The sequence below is a fragment of the Pomacea canaliculata genome, linkage group LG9 (genome assembly GCF_003073045.1).
Source record: "Pomacea canaliculata isolate SZHN2017 linkage group LG9, ASM307304v1, whole genome shotgun sequence".
Classification (NCBI taxonomy): Eukaryota; Metazoa; Mollusca; class Gastropoda; order Architaenioglossa; family Ampullariidae; genus Pomacea; species Pomacea canaliculata.
Genome location: NC_037598.1, coordinates 13,445,675 through 13,451,674, shown reverse-complemented (window position 1 = coordinate 13,451,674; position 6,000 = coordinate 13,445,675).

Here is a 6,000-nt window from a genome sequence, read left to right as displayed (position 1 = left end):
GCCAAGTGTCATACTCAACAGAGATGAACACGGAAGTGTAATCTCTTGAATGGGTTTGCACGCGTGGTGTCAATGCGCTGAAGTAAGTCTAGATGCAAGAATAGACAAGCAAGGCTGCAACCTCTAATGCCCAGTGTACTTCTTTGAAAGGCTCCTCCCCGCACGTCCGCCACACCCTAACTTAACGTTTATCTGGAAATCTGTCTGATCCACGACTCCTCGCCGCGACTGCCCAAGACCTGGCGTTGGGCTGGCCGTCAGATCAGACTTCCTCCATTCCCTCACTTCTACCCGTCGGGCCTCCACAATCACATGTGGGCAGACGTGTACTCCATCACTCTGTGTTAGCGAACAGTGGAGACTCTCTTCCACATCCACATTCACACTCGGGCATACATGGCGTACATCTCACTGACGCTCTGTGAACAACATAGCCTAGTCACAGAAGTACTGTCTCCCTGCACGATTGGCAATACTGCCGGCATGTTTAAACCGTCGCATGATAACGACTGTCCCTCTGGACACTAGTGTAGTTATAGTATCTTACATCCCTTCACACCCATCATTACAGGGCTTAAGCCCGTATTCTACTCTCGACCTGCTCACTTTCTGTTGGCAGTGGTCCTACAGTACCCGGTCACTGTCCAATGTCACATTGTTCTTCATTCGTACTGATAGCAGCACAAGGTTGCGACCGGATGTTAGTCTAGGATGCTCCAAAGGTAACAAGTACAAATGGGTGATATTATTATTATTATACTATTATATTAAGAGGAGACATCCTTGTAACGAAGTGAAATGTTTGATCGTTTTTGTTAAAAAGTTTTAAAATGGCGCAACATTCTAGAAAACAAGTTGATAGAGAAGAAGTGTAAGAAATTGGCAAGTGATTTGTTCTACCAATATCACAATGTATTATGCACTTCATAAGCCCGAGATGATGATGATGATATAAACGAAGAAAAAACGAAAACGGCAGATAGAAAAAGCGGGTACATTGTATGGGAAATCGAGTTAAGTTGTAAATATCTGTTTTCGGCCAAGCATCATTTCTACATATTCACCTTCCACTCTCCTTTGATTTCGTTATGCTCAGATACTAGTTTTTTTATAAAACGTTTATAGTATTAATTACTTAGTTTAATTCTAACGCCTGTAAAGCGCGAGGGCTAAATTGGGAAAAGTGCTGTCTGCGCTTACTTACAATCTCGTAATAAAGGAATTGTCACCTAGTCATTAATGCCCTTTTGATCTAAGCATTAATCAGTTGCATGAACAATATTGAACGGTAGCAGTTGTACAAGCAGGTTTTTTTTTTTTCAAGAGCAAGGAATCCTCCGCGTTCACCTTTTCATTTTCCTGCCCAGTCAGAGAACACGTACTTCAGTTGTATTTGTTGTTTTTTAAACATAAATAACGACTCGCGAAATATTTCATTCCTTTGAAAAATGCCAGTGCACACATAACGTTTTAAGTTTCTAAAAGTAAAACGATTAGTAAAGATCCCTTGCTAATAAATTTCAATTGGAAAAGATGAGGGGAGAAGAAGAAAAAGATAATAGGAAAATAAGAATAAATAATAGAGCAAAAAAAAAAAGAAAATAGAAAATAGAAGATAAAAAATAAGAAGCTGAAGAAGGAAGAATGATGACTAATGATTGTGTAAAGAAGGGGGCAAGGTATCTATCGGTTGATGCAGTTAGAAATTATACCTTATTGTGGTCCTACTTGTAGCTACATGTTCATGAAGCGTCTACAGATTGAAGAATCAGGCAAGATTCTCTAATAATTTTGTAATTATATCATTATATAGTATAGGTATATGCTACAAAGAGAGATGAATATATGTTAAGTAGATGAAGATATATCTATTAAACACTTACTTTTTACAAATTTCCTGAATTCTGAGAATTATTGAACACTGGGGGGTCTATTCCCTCTTCAGTGTGGCCGACTGAATGTCCAAGAAACAGGGAGGCAAGGCTAAAGTGTGATTGCAGTATAAGTCCACCAGAATGGTGAGTTGTTTTGAAAATCCAAGTACAGTTCTCTACAAGGTGGGCAAGACTGTGCACGGAGTGATATATCACTGCGGCATCTACACTCCCTCCCCCTTCTCACACCTCAGTATGGCAAATCTGCAGCTTTAGCTGCTGCGGCGGACCATCCACAGTTGGAATATTCGAGTTTCCTGTCAGACTACACATTCCGTATAGCTCAATAAAGGTTTGGTAACTCGGGAGGTCAACGCTGTGGCTTGTGCGGTGATTTGGCACAGCAGCGGAGAGCCCTCCCCGTCACGTGGTGAAGTGCACCATGCATGCAGGAGGGGAGAGACAACACAGCACACACACACACACACAGAGATTTAAAAAAAGAGTAGGATCTTGGAAGCATTTTGTTTGAAATAAGACAAATATGCATGGCAACATTTCGAAACTCTTTTACTCTCTCATGTTTTCTCTTTATTTTAAAATTCTATTTCCGTTTCAAGCTGGTTAGAGTATGCGGGGTGTTAAATCTCTTCTCTCTCTTTCACGTCCTTTCTCTCCTCTTGCTCATTATCTCATTCTCTTCACTTCTATTTTTCCCATTCCCATCGATTAATCTTTCATGTTTGGAGAGATCAAACAGGCAGAGAAGTCTTCGAAGTGTTTTACAGCATCAGTGTGCTATACTACACTACCTCCCTGGTATTTGTATATCCAACTGGGGTTCTTATCCCTGGGGTATTTGGTATATCCAACTGGGGTTTTTTATCCCTGTATTTAATCCCTGGTATTCTTTATCCCTGGTATTTTGTATATGCACAGCTGGGTTTTATCATAGGTATGAACATTAAAATACAGTTTTTCACAAGTTCGAGCATTTGTCAAAAGTAATGGCCTCCACTGACAATGAGAAGACTACAAGAAGTTCCTGAAGCGGCAATCTAAGAAAATCACTAGTCCTTCGAAACAGAGACAACACGCACACACATGCACGCACCTACTTCTTTACATACAAAAAGATCATTTCAGTCTGGGAAAAGAAGAAGGAATAAAATGTGAATGCGCGATTTGAGATGTTGTTTGAATGTTTTAGTTCTGGACGCCGCATAATGAACAGGTGGGATGAGTTAACACACAAAACAATAAGATTTAGGCAATAAGAAATAATAGGACAACATAATATTCCAGAAAAAGAATGCACGCTGCTCTCATGTTACCCGAATACAGTAAGTACTTGTACTTGTTCTGTACCTGATTGGTTTTAAAATCAATCAAAATACCTGTTGGCCTTAATTAGCCTTCTGTACAGTGCAGGCACGAGTGGACCTCCGCTCAATCAAAATACCTTCTAGGCTTTCACGGACACGCTTACACTACCAGAACCCTGCAGACATTTTCTTTGCAAAGCTAACCCTGAGGTAACTTACCTTGGCAAGGTAACAACACCCCCTACAAACTGCGTGTCCATTCCTACATATAATTTTCCAAAAAAGTGTCCCTCTGATCAGTTAATTTACGATTTTATGGAGCAGATTTCTTTCTAGAAACTCATGCAGCACAGATGGTACAGAGACTGACTCAAGCAGGTGTGAAACAGGTGTCAAGCAGGTGCCATACAGGTGTCAATAATTACAGGGCGTCGGAGCGTCGAGCACCGACAAAGTGAAAAATTGCCCTGAAGATGAATGGCCGGGACACAGCAGAGCTGTGTGGTGATGAAAGGGTGAAAAACAAGGTATGTGTCCAGTCAGGTCACGACAGGTCACAGGCGAGGGGAATATACAAAGGAACAGACAGGCTGGTGACATTGGCTCACGTGGGCTGCGATAAAGAGAGACTTTTTCTGGTGACCCTTTACAGTCTCGCAAATGAATACAGAAGTCAAAACAAGACCGTGTTTCACGATTTGAAGACGACAATAGGCGCCAATCTTTGTAAATCCGCATCCAAGTTGTTTTTTTAAAAAAGGTGTTTACTGATGACCGTTGTTAAACGGGCTAAAAATCCTGCATTCTTTAAATGGTTGGAAAACAATGACACGTTTGTATGGAGGGGAGAGGATTGGGGATTTTGTTGTAGAGCAGTCAGTATTTCGGGACAGTTTGAGATACCAGGACTTCTTCCTTGTCGCAGTAAACACGTCATACAACGGAAACCATGTCTGTCATCTCCGCTTGTATCTTCTGCCTCCTCGGGGCTGAACATAAGTTTTGGAGATCATACTCCTGGTCGTACAGTCTATCCCCGAAATCCCAGGTCTCGGTAAACAGAACTTGTTTTCCTTTCCTTTAATTTCATCGATGGGGTCGAGTGGTCAACTTTGACTAGAGATGCAAGTAGACAACTTTGCCGACCAGGTCCCGGTAACTGGATGGGGAGGTAAAACATATACAACCCTGGTGTATTGCACCTTTGAACCGAGCCAGCTCTTGACCTGAGGTTTGACCTTAGGGAGTCTTCGTGATCACCTTTTGTCGCCTGTTCATGAGTTATGTCCCCTTCACCTTTGGCGCTGACAACAGTTACTATTTTGAACTTTTGAAAATGGTCGTACAGAGAAAGAACAGAAGTAGAAGAGAGATACAGACGTTTGGATATAGCTACCTCCACCTCGCTGTAGGTTTTATTTTCGTATTTTTCAAAAATAATAATAGAGATAGAGCGCGTTGTTTTCGTTAGAGGTGAGGTGGATGCGATGGTTAAGTCCACGAGTGACTACAATGAAAATCGAAATTTAATCTGAATTAAATTACATACTCTTGAGAGAGAGAGCTACTTCTGAACCCGTAGCGACGAAATAATATTTATATATATATTAAACCCATTACATTTACACTAAGGGTAAGAAAGATGAACCTGTAGGGATCTGCGGAGAGAACAGCAAGATGTGGCATAGACTGGTAGACAAGGCTAGACTCTACAGACAGGTTTAAATCATTACATAGTTTTTACACCCTTCGAGTAATATTCCTTCCCTCATTGGAAAAGGTAGACGCTAGACGAGCGCAAACACCAACGTTCATTGGAAGAGCACCTGACGAGTGTCGGCCAGCGCGCGCTGCCCCCAAAGGGGAGGAAGGAGCGGATGAGGATGTGCACGCGATCTAAGGGAAACAGCGGGCTGGGCAGCGCGGAGGGGCGACCGGGTAAATGATGGCGATCGCCTCTGTCATCAAGTCCGTCCTTGCACAAACACGAACTCCTGATCCGAAGCCTGAGGAGCGACTGCAGAGGGTACGTGGCTTGCAGACCTTTCGGAATGTGTTCTTAGGTGCCTGATTAAGCTATCAGTCACCCACACAGAGAGAGACGCGGGCGCAACGTGGAAAAATGAATGCATGAGTGAATAAGATTCAAGGAAAAGAAAAAAGAAAGACAAATCGAAAGAAAAACATGAACAAATAAATGGGTAGAAAAACAATAGATTTATTGAGTGTAGCTACAGCCAATGACTGTCGATGACACACCTCGTCCTGCACATGTACAATATGTAAGATAAGACCCATTGAATTATCTCAGAGGGAATTAGTGCACATGTACACTGTCCACTACATTGTTTACATAAAAACACTTCACTTGGAATAGAATTTCTATTTTTTTATTTATTTTACATTTGTGTTCCATTGTGACTGTAAATGAGAAGGTTGGGAAACCGACTTGTAAAGCAGAAACAAACTTTCTGCACAGGTAAGTGAAATCTCAAGGAGGAAATTGTAAACCAGGTTGCAACCATTACTCTTCTTACAGAAGGGTCCCTGAGTTGGAAAAAGTAGTCCAGCTGTATTTTTGAGGGGGAGGAGTCAATAGTCCACAACCTGCAGCAACTCCACTCTGAAATATGCAAAACTTTTTATTTTCCAACCAACTCTTACTGGGGGCTCACTTTTTTGTCTGTCCATACGATGGTGTTTTGACACTGTGTCAGTCCTGGGGCAGTCCTCACGAAGCAAGGACACTGAGTCGTTGCCGAGGAGAAAGTTCAAGGAATGTTTTTGTCTACTTTGTCACG